Genomic DNA, 11,790 nt, shown 5'->3' on the forward strand with positions numbered 1-11,790 from the left:
AAAATTAATAGTATATAGGTATATACTGAAAACAAAACTGCCCACTCACTGGTAAGTCCATGGGTCGTAACCCCCGTGACGTCCCTGGATGCGCTAGTCCTCGGGATAGGTGTCACCTATATGCGAAACAACTATAAAAACGTTAATTTCATGCACATAACCAACAATTCGAAATAACTTCTCATATGGTGCTCAATTTGGGTATATGAATATACCACATCGACCTACTCGACGTCACGGACGTCGAGAAATTTTTAGAAATTTTTTTTGAAGCGGCACGCGCCTGGACAGGCACGGGTTCATGCGCCCCCATGCGCGTCTTCTTCCTCGAGCTTGCCGGACTGAGTTTTCCGGTGGCCGGAAAACTGGAGATTTTTCAATCTCCTTGTTCTCCGTCGTTTCTCAACCGTTTTCTTTGTATTTTATATCAATTTGAAGCCCTCAACATGTAGAATCACATTGGACTAATTTAAGGCTCTAAAAACAACTAAATCTCATTGGAAAAATTCCAAGAAAAACCGGCCAACTTTGAACTCAGTGATCCCGACGTCCAAAACCTTCAAACTAAGCACTCCGAGCTTCCTTAGGACCTCACTAAGCTCACTATAAGCTCAAAATTCCCTGAAATTCAACAATTCACGTGTGCATGAACAGTGATCTCAAAATGGGTTTCAGATTTCACGTGATATCGAGGGTTCCAAGTTCTAAAAATTATACCAATGAACTCACAAGCTTGCAAAGATTCACAAACTTGACTTTTTGACGTCGATCCATGAAGGTTGGAGGGTTTTTGATCTTGGTCCGTACAAGTCGAGAGGGAGAGAGAATAGAGAAGAGAAGAGAAGAGAGAGCACGGGGGAAAAAGGGAAGGGGTCCAGTGAGTGTAACCCGTGTGTGTGTGTGGTCCCACAAAAACAGATCACTTCATCCCTAACCACACAAAACATGCATACCAACTTAAATAATTCTCCAAAAGTTTATGGAATATGTGTATTAGTCAAAATAATATGTCACCCACACACACACCTTAGCACCCGCCAAGGGTAATTCCGTCATTTCACGTCTTCGATAAATAAAATCCCGGGACAGGCTGTGACAAAACTTGCTGCAAAAAGTCACACAAGAAAAGCAATTAAAGAGAGATGTAAATAGTTCGTTATGGCAAGTTGAATTCTCCAGTCTTAGGTCGAGAAGGTCGGAAAAAATGAAATGGTAGAAACAATAAACGACAAACGAAGAGAAATCATACTATATCGCAGTGTTAGAATCTGACATTATTGATAACTCATTCATTTTTGACATTTGGGTACAATGCTCTCAAATGTCCTCTATGACATTTGGTTAGAATAAAAATTTTCTCCTTCTCATGTTTATTTCGTTGCATCAAATCCAGCCATGCATTGTCAATTTTGTTTTAAGTTATATAGATCAAATGGCAAAGAGTATTGAAAATGAAGTCGAAAAGCACAAATCGGGTCAAAAGAGCAAACCTTTGCAAATTTGGGCTCAAGTACCTTATTTTCGCCCATTATATGTCATTTCAAAGAGCACAGCTATGCGCATCAAGCTCACGAGATTTTGATACTTTACGACATTTGGTATTTTATTATTTGTTTATGTCCTATTTTAGGATTTCGACTTCTAGAGTTAAATTACATTATAAGTAGGTCGTCATTGGTGGAGCCACATTAAGGGCTATTCTGGGCTGTAGCTCAGGTAGCTTTCGATAAAAAATAAAATTTTACATGTAATTTTTACTGATTTTTAAATGTAGCTCACCATATATTTAGTTATTGATTCAAATTCTCTTAGTTTAATTATATAATATAGTTTACAAATCATCTCTTTTTCTCACATCTTTTTTCTCATCGCTTCTTGTACATGTACAAGTTTGAATTTGTTTGAATAACGAAAATTCTTGGTTCACCTTGTGAAAAATTTCTTAAGCTAGCTGATACTGTGAAATTTTTTTCTTTGTTTATAAAGATTTAAATCTTTAAGCTAGCCCATTTGGTAAAAAATTTCTAGCTCCGCCATTGTAGGTCGTCTTGGCCTTAGGTTTGTCATCTTTGATATTTTTATTACTTAAACTTCGAGATTTCACCATATTTTTTTCATTTCAAAGTTCTTGTTCTTAATAAATACATGTATTTTTCTCTTTGTCACGCTGCACCATAAATTTAGCTTTTTTTTCCGAACTTTGTTTAGGTCCTTCAAGGACAATTTCTAAAAGGATAAATTTGTCAAAAACATTTTCAATTTAAAGTGGCACTCTTTGTTATAATTCTCACTTGTGTTCCATAAATTTTAACTACTATCTATTTTTATCTTCTACATATTTATGAATATTCTTCCATGCTATGTAGCATTAAATGCTACCAGCGTTGGATGACTTATATTATTGTTTTTATCGTGATTCCGTAAATCCAAACAATTCAATACTCTTAATATTTAGTACTACGTAACATAGAAGTTGAACCCTATTTATTAGAGATGTGTAATTAGTTTTTTGCAATATCACAGTAAAATCAACTTTTATTTTGGGCCAAATGATCCTCTGAGTTTGAAAATGTTTTACCCTATCGGAAGGACATCAAAAGAAGAAGCCTAATATCTCAAAAGCTTACTACCTTCAAGACAAGGTAATACTACTACATTATACAGGCATGATATGCATGATACTACAACGCCATGCATCGTAGTAGAAAGAACTAGACACGTCACGTCCTGCATGTGATCCTCACGAACAAACCTGAACCGGAAAGTAGTCTAGTCTCCTGGTCTTCTGCTACACTTTGTAATTTCGAGGTTTGCTCACCCGCCCACTTGGGTTATCACATGGTTTGCGTTATGAACCAATTAGATATTGTATTAACAATATATCGCTACTAATACTATATAGATAATATATAGATAGTGTGTTCTCATTATATTGTCAACATAGGGGGAATATACGTCGTCAATATACTCAGTCACGGATTCAGGATTTGAACTGTGTGGATCTTAATGTTCAAGATCCATGTTTTTAAGATAGAAAAATAGCGCGAAGCGTAAAAGCAAATTTCAGTTTATTCACATAAGCATTTCTTCGAACACTTAGTGGGCTTGTTATCTTTAGCCGAACGATGTTGACATATGTCAACAGATGTTGACATATGCCAAAACAATCTGATGAGTGCTATCAAGAGCATTTGTCGACTGTTGCCAACATTTGTTTCCCGGCTTGTTTCCCTGGAAACAAAGAAACTCATGAATATTTTTGGATGATCATTGAAGAACCTTCACATGCTTGTTTCCCGGTTTAAGTGGTCCTAGGACCACCTTGATCCCAATGTGCATCCTTGAATACACTATCTACTTGGGTTGTGCGCACAACTCAGGTGTACGGGTGAGTATTTTAGTTCTAATATCTGAAAGGCGCTGGAGGAACTCCGGGATTGGCAGAAAACCAACGTCAGATTGAACTTGTGCATTTTGGCATTAAGAAAAATGAAGGCCACTTTCAAAACTCAAGTAATTTGATCGATTTTACTAATTGTAATATACACCCTTCAGAGAAGAAAACAAATGCCCCTTGACATGGACAGAACTAGTATTTTCTCCCAAAATTATACCGATGAATGGCGTCTAACATCTATACAAAACCAAGGGCCTTCTGTGTACTGCCGTTTGCCACTGATGGATGGAGTCAGCATCTTTCGAAAGTCCTGTATAGTTTCTCCAATGAAGCTACCTATATGTATACAAGATTAAACGTACAGGGGAGTCACCGAGCTAGCCTAACATACATGAAATAATCTCAAGAATTGAGGAGTAATAAATCAAGGTACGTCTTTGGAACGTAAAGAAATGCAGCATACCCGGACAAATGCTCCGTTTGTAGCCATGGAATTTGGTGGCTTGAAAAAGAACCTCATTGATGGAAACAAAACATGCTGGATTGACCATTCACGCAGAGCCCATGCACTCTCTGCCTCTGCAACTAGTTCATGCTCAATTTCATTTTCTGTCATGACAATGTCATCTCCTGTAACACCAAAAAATCACTCCAAGGTACTTCAGAGAAATAACAGGTGACTGTGCGAATCACTTCCAGGCTGCCATTAAATCACAAGAAACGACATCCTTGTTCCCAGCAATACCGACTGTGGAAAACAAACCCGTGTCTGGCTCAAACGAGATGTTGTCAAACTTATTTCAACCGAATTGATTCATTCAGTTCCAATTCCCAGACCAAACAAGTTTACTCTTATTTGATCAAGTTTTGGTCCTTTTCAAATTGAAAAAATTAATCCCAAAACTGAATACCATCAATCAAGTACCTGGAGATCCCTGTGGCTGGTATTAAAGCACCAACGGAAGGAAAAGGGTATGATGTTTTGGAAGATAAAACAACAACCGTAGAGATACCTAGTGTCACGGGATGACTCTTTAAGCCTTCCGCCCGTGCGGCACTTAGACTTGAATACCTCGATGAACAAGCTAAGTAAGCCTTCGAAGCCTCGCTTCCCCGGATCGAATCACGAAGAAAGCTAAGATAGCTTGGAGAATGCTAAGATCACTTAGAAGATGGGAGAAAGGAAGTTTTGTATTGAAAGTTAAGAGAGCTTTACAATTCTTGGATTCTTGGATGGTTTGGCCAAATGGCCTTACCTCCTATTTATAGGCCTAAGTCACCTCCTCAATGGAGGGTTCTAGAATCCCCTACTTACATCCAAAAATATCTAGCATAGTTCTAGATACAACTTGCCTAATCTAGATTATTCTAGGTGAGGCTTAAATATGTACACTTGTGTGGAATGTTCCGGAATGCCCTAGATTATCTTGAATGTTCCGCCACGTTCTTGATTTCTCCGGGACGTTCCAGAAGCTTCCATGAAGACATGGCTTCCTGGGCTTAGATATATGATGTCTTGGGCATTTTCTTTGTTTTTAACACATGGCCCGTGACACTAGGAACCTCCATCGATATGCTGAATGCAGTTTTGCAAATTGAAACGTACCCCTACAGCCCTACTCTTACTACATTTCTTCACCCTAACTTAGTTTTCTCTGTATTTCCTAGAAACTCTCTCATGATTGCTGACTTGAGAAGCAGTAAAAGACACCTTCCAATCCAAGCACAAAGCAAAGGTAGAATTCTTGGAGATAAATCTTCAATCTATTCGTGTCATTGATTTTAATCACACTACCTCTCCCAGACCCTGCGTAAAGCGGGAGCCTTGTGCACTGGGTACGACCTTTTTTTACCTCAAGATTCCAATCAGCCTCGAATATACACGATTTCTCCTTTTAATGCTGGACAATGGTTCAGATTCTTTCTTACTATCTAGCTGTACTTGGTATAAATACATCTAATGGGAGGTTAAAAGTCTAGTCTCTTTTTTCACGCAAAAACCGACTTCTAAAAATTTAAAATCATTTTGTAGGACTGAACAGTACTTTAACATATTACTGTATTGGAACAGAGAGCACATACATTACCTCTGCAATCTTCTCATTCAGTTCATTATTCACACTGCATTCCGGATCCTCCCCCTCTTTTAGTGCCAACACGATCAACTCCTTCAGCAGGGCGGGCTCACTTATTTATATAGCATTAAAATAGGCAAACCTACGCAGAACTTGCTGATACATGAGCTCTTCGCTGTAATTTCATTGAGAAATAATTCATGTATTAGTAAACTTGTCTTCAGAAACAATCTATTCGATAGGAAACGAAAATTTATAGAAGATGGAAGTATAAACTACAACAGGGGAGGGACAAGAAATTCATAAAAACAAACCTACAACAAAACAAAACACGGAAAGCTTAGACCAAATCAAACAAAAAGATGCAAGAACAGGTCGCCACACTCGTTACAAGGCTACAGACAAATCAAGATGAATGGCACCAAAAGAAATCCGTAAATTGTTTTAACAAGGACGGCCTCAAGGAAGCAAGAAATCTAATTCTCTTTCAATCCCAATCTTTAAAGATTTTTCAAAGAAGATCTATAAAGTAAACAACAATTGAAGAGATGACTCCGTCATTTAAATTTAGGGTTTGTTTGAGACTGCTTCAGTACTCAAAATCATTGGAATCGGAGATAAAGCCATCCATCTTGAAAACTGAGCTAGAAGAATCTTTACCTGAAGCATCTACTTTCATCAGACTGAGCAACTGACACCCCATATAAACTGAACGAATTGCATCAATCAGTGACGTCATGGAAGCAGAATTAACATCTACTCTGGCAGCTCCGTGCCAATAGTAATAGCGCACAAAAAGATTTAATTTGTGAATTTGCAGTTAGTTCTAGCCATGAAAAAGATCGGTGAAGTAAGAAAGACAAGTTTCTTAGTTAAACAGCAAACTACCTTTCTGCGGGAGAAGCCAACATTCATATGATGAATTGCAAACCGGCTTAGCAAATCTACAATCTTTGAGTAACCATCAGCAGAATTTTGTAACATCTTCCTCCGGGCAGTCACGTTATAGAACAAGTTCTCAATCTCATAACAAGTACCACCACTTAATTCACCAGTAAAGATAATTTCATCTCATTGAACCTAAAACATAGAAAGTAATTCATCACGCTCGCCAGACATTCGACGCCAGCAAAATGATCATTTACTTTTTTTCGTTTAAACCTTTATTTATTTATTTATTTAGAGTTTATGGGGATACATTTTAAAATTAAACTGCTACAAGTGAATCCACCAAATTAGAATTTCAATATTAAATAGTAATGTATCACTTAAATAAAAATTCAAAAGACCATTTCTTTCTATGAACAAATCATATAATTTTCTGGGCATTTCATCAAACAGGTAATGGGCACACACCTATAACCATGCAACGTATGTCATGCTGGCAAGTGCTTCTCCTCTGAACCCCCATCGACTTTATCGACTTCAAGTCCCCAAAAGCCGACAATTTCGACGTCGCGTGCCGCTTTCTCCTTCCCTACTCGACTTCGCCCTTATTCTCATCCAAAACCCAGATCCACCACATCTCCAACGCCTTCCTCCAAGACCACCCCAAACTCTTAAACCCTCTTTTTCACTCCAAATTACAACCCCACCACCTCCACCACCTCCACCCCATCCTCCTCTCCTTCCAATCAACAACCCCATTACCGCCCTCCGCTTCCTCGATTGGGCCTGCGGCTCCCTCGGCTTGCACCACCACCCGCAGTCCTTCTGCGCCCTCCTTCATCTGCTGCTCCGCCACCGGATGCTCTCTCCGGTTTCCCGCCTTTTCAAAAACATCGGTAGGCCAGTTCGGGACTCAGTTTCACTTCTTTGATGCATTTTCTGATTGTTTTCAGAACCATAGCTCCGATTTTAGTCTTGTTTGTAGCTTTCTGATTGAGAATTTTTGTCGAAATGGAAATGTTGGATTCGTCTGTTGATACATTCAGTCGTATGCATAAATTGGGAGTTCCGGTGTCTCCTTATGCGTTGTCTAGAATGCTGACTTGTTTGGTTGATTCGGACCGTGTCAACGTGATTCTCCATACATATGGAGAAATCTGTAATGCATTGAGAGGCCAACAGTTTTCTTAGAATAAAATTTTTCTCTTTCTCATGTTTATTTCGTTGCATCAAATCTAGCCATGCATTGTCAATTTTGTTTTAAGTTAGATAGATCAAATGGCAAAGAGTATTGAAGATGAAGTCGAAAAGCACAAATCAGGTCAAAAGAGCAAACCTTTGCAAAGAGTTTTCTATGTATGAGTTTGTTATGATTGATTGACAGAGGCTTTGTGCTTGACATTGTTGCTTCTAACAAGAGTTTAAAACGTCTTTGTAAAGAAAATCAGATAGGGGGCAACGGAGATTTCTTTACTCTATTACTAAGGGTTGGTCCGAAGCCAAATGTGGTCACGTTTAGCACGATGATTAACACGTATTGTAAAGATAGGAAATTGGAAGAGGCAAACAAGGTTTATAAGGTTATGATAGAGAAGGGTACCAGTCCTGGCTTGGTTGTATATGGTATTCCAGATGATGGTCTTTTAAGGCAGGGAAATTAGAAGAGGGGCTTCGGCTTTTCTCAGCGGCATTCGATAGCAGGATCAAGTTGGATGTAGTCATTTTCAGTTCCATTATGGATGCATATGTGAGAATTGGAGATTTGGCGAAGTCAGTGAAGGTCTACCGAAGAATGCTGAAAGAAGGGATCTCGCCAAACTCTTTTAGTTACATCATTCTTATAAACGGCATGTGTCATGATGATAAGGTCGCAGAGGCTTGTGGAATATTTGGTCAGATTTTGAAGTGTGGTTTTGTGCTATCGGTTCTGACTTATAGTAGTTTGATTGAAGGAATGTGGAGAATAGGGAATGTAAAAGATGCATTTCAGCTGTATGAGCGTATGATCAAAACGGGCTATGAAACTGATATTATTGTTTACGGTGTGTTATTAAATGGCCTTTGCAAAAATGGGCTGATGGTTGATGCTCTTAAGTTCTTTCAAGCTGTGTATAGGGGCGTTAAGCCCAATGTCTATACTTTCAACATGTTAATAGATGGTTGCTGCAGATTGAAACAATTGAGTGATGCTGTGAAGGTGTACATTCAAATGGGAATTTATAACATAAAACCAGATCTGGTGACTTATACCGTGCTTATTAAGGGTATTTCTGAACTAGGGTGATTAAACGATGCGTTGGTGTTTTTCTTCCAATCAGTAAAGAAGGGTTTCCTACCCGATGTTGTAACATATTGCACACTGATTGATGGTTGCTGCAAGCAGAAACATGTGCTGGCTGGACTCTGGATTTTTTAGATGATGCGAATCAATGGAGTAAATCCCGATTTGCCACTTATAATGTCCTCATTAATTTATATGATTTTCAAAGAAAGTTGTGTAGACGCTGCGCAGGAAGTCTTTGAGCAGCTTGCTGAAAGTGGTCCGGAACCTGATATTGTTACATTCAACACAATGAGTTGTGGTTATTGCTCTCAGAGAAGGTTAGATGTGGCTCTTCAACTTTTTGAAGAGATTATACAGGGGCAGCGCAAACCCAATGCCATTACTTGCACTATATTGACTGATGCATTTTGTTAAGAAGGTAAAATGGAAGATGCAATGTTGATGATCAATACAATGCTGGAAAAGGGTCCGGAACCTAATGTGGTCGCATATAGTTATCTGATTGACGGTTATTTCAAGTCTGAAAACACGAAAGGTGCCCTTGAACTACTCGAAGAGATGCTTAAAAGCGTCTCTCCGAATATAGTCAGTTATAGCATCCTCATTGACGGTCTTTGCAAAAGAGGACTTGGTTGGAGAAAGCATCCCTTGCATTTCATTGTGCTATAAACAGGGGCCTGGTGTTTAATACAGTGACACTTTCTGGTACTTGCTACTAGCTAATTGTTGTATTAACATCGTATTTGTCTTCAGGGTTCTTTTTTCTACTAGATATACAGCAACAACTATAGCTCCCCATTATACACTATAAGATGTGCAACTCATTTTTTAAGGAAAATACTTTTCACGCTCCCCTTTTCTCCCTATGCTGCAACTCCTCTTTTTATCGGTTAAATTGAATAAATTCAAGCAAAATTAGGAGGCAAAAACAAAGAAATGGGTTGGCGGGTGGATTGGTGGGTGAATGCGAAAATTATTTCCTTTATTTATTATCTCATTACATAACCAACATAACTGGAAATATTCAAAAACTTACTACCTCCAACTCCAAGACAAGCTTGTTCATACAATAATAATACAAGAACCCTCGCGTTCTACATCTCATCCTCATGACTTTTCGTTGCACAGTTGCTGACTTGGGCTTGAAACGCACTTTGGACATCGGAGCATGACCATGAACCTGAACAGGACGTAGTCGCCTGGTAGTTAATGCCTTCTGACGGGCCTCTGAGAACTGCGGTACTCGCGGAACACCGATGCCGAAACTCCCTCAAGAATTTGAACCACCTGCTTCATTGTTGGCTTATCTTTCTCATCTTCTTGGATGCACCAGCAAGCCACTTTGCATGCTCTACTCAGTTCATCTCCGTCAGCTTGGCCTTCCAATCTGCAATCTAACTAGGCGAAAAGATCTTCCCCTTTATTAACTGCATTCGCAACCCAATAAGGACGGAAGTATTCTACCCCGTCATCTAACCCCTCTCTGTTTCTCCTCCCTGATATGACCTCAATTAGCAGAAGGCATCGGCTTTTGGCGTGATGGCTTCACCCGAAAACCATTCTGGTGCGAGATACCCCACAGTTCTTCTCATGGTTGTCAAAACCCGGCTGTGGTGTCTCCCCAAGAGTTTCGCAAGACCAAAATCCGCCAATTTTGGACTGTATTCTGAATCCAACAAGATGTTCTCCGGCTTAACATCACAGTGTATTATGCAGTCTCTGCACTCGTCATGGAGGTAAGCCAATCCTCTGGCAGTCCCTACTGCAATGTGATATCTAGCCTTCCAGTCTAAGATTATCGGGTTCTTTCCAAGTAGAAGAGATTGCAAAGAACCATTTGGCATGTAGTCATTGTTAGGAAAAATTTAGAGTATACAACTCTAACACAAGTGTTGGAGAAACAACACAAGTAAACAAATTACTTGTATTATACTCACAAAATATTACAACACACACTTTCAAGGACACTCTTTCACTAGAACACTCACACTCCTACAAGACTACCCTTACTTCTCACTCTTACTTGGCTCTCTCTTACTTCTTCTTCTTCTTGATTGCTTTCACACTTTGTTACAAGCTTACACACACACACACACACACCTATTTATAGGTGTGGTTGCCGACATAAATAATGCTAGAATTTTCTAGCATATTATTACACACACAGCAAACCGACTTGCTTTCCTAAAAGGCTTTGAGTTCTCCTAGCTTCTAATACATTCTTTAGCTTAGATATTTAGGTGGATAACCAACTTAAATTGCTGGAATCTTCCAGCTACTTTTGTCGACAAAGATTGCTAGATTTTTCTAGCTTTTGCATGCATTGGTTTTGGATTGGATCACTTGTCTTAGGCCACACCAATTGGGCTGGTGTTGATTTTCAACACTCCTTCTTAACACCAACTCATTCTTTTCTCCATGTTGAGTTGACGACGAAACTTTTCAAACTTGCTGGTACTCAAACCTTTACTGAACAAGTCCGCAACTTGTTCATCTGTATTGATTTGTCTCATCTCAATCTCTTCTTGCAAGACCTTCTCTCTAATGAAATGATAGTGTACCTCCACATGTTTAGTTCTTGCATGAAAGACTGGATTTTCTGCCAAGCGAATTGCCGATTGGTTATCACAGTACAATGGTACTAGATAATCTACTGGTTGATGTAGATCACTCATCAACTATACCAGCCATGCATTCTCTTGAGCTACCATTGCTGCTGCTCTATACTCTGCTTCTATGGTTAACAAAGACACCATTGGTTGTCCCTTGTTGCACCACGAAACTACTCCAGAACCAATTCTGAAGACATACCCAGTGGTCGATCTTCTGGTGTCATGATCTCTTGCAAAGTCTGCATCATAATAACCAACTAACTTGCAGTCTTCACCTTTCTTGTACAAAAGACCATAGTCAATTGTACTCTTCACATATCTCAGTATTCGTTGAACTGCTTCCAAGTGAGGCTTCTTTAGATTTTGCATGTACTGACTCATCACACCAATTGCATAAGAAATGTCAGGTCGAGTCAAGGTTAAGTAGATCAGACTACCTACCAATTTTCGATACATCGTCGCATCTTCCAAATCTTTTCCTTCATGTGCACACATTTTGGCATTTGGCTCCATCGACGTCGAAATCAGCTTGCA

At 39.2% G+C, this 11,790-nt stretch overlaps 1 long non-coding RNA gene and 2 pseudogenes across 1 annotated transcript; 1 reads left to right on the forward strand and 2 right to left on the reverse strand.

Annotated features, from left to right (window-relative positions):
• Window positions 1–3,500: 3,500 nt before the first annotated feature.
• On the reverse strand, window positions 3,501–5,464 carry LOC126598448 (uncharacterized). The gene is made up of 3 exons (XR_007614830.1): window positions 5,251–5,464; window positions 3,861–5,192; window positions 3,501–3,733 (listed from the first exon to the last, which is right to left on the reverse strand). It is a non-coding gene; the product is annotated as an uncharacterized LOC126598448 (long non-coding RNA).
• Window positions 5,465–7,385: 1,921 nt separating this feature from the next.
• LOC126598447 (putative pentatricopeptide repeat-containing protein At1g31840) lies at window positions 7,386–9,414 on the forward strand (annotated as a pseudogene).
• A 436-nt stretch (window positions 9,415–9,850) lies between these two features.
• The window catches only part of LOC126600411 (G-type lectin S-receptor-like serine/threonine-protein kinase At2g19130), an 8,169-nt pseudogene continuing 6,229 nt past the window's right edge, over window positions 9,851–11,790 (reverse strand).

The sequence above is a fragment of the Malus sylvestris genome, chromosome 14 (genome assembly GCF_916048215.2).
Source record: "Malus sylvestris chromosome 14, drMalSylv7.2, whole genome shotgun sequence".
NCBI lineage: Eukaryota > Viridiplantae > Streptophyta > Magnoliopsida > Rosales > Rosaceae > Malus > Malus sylvestris.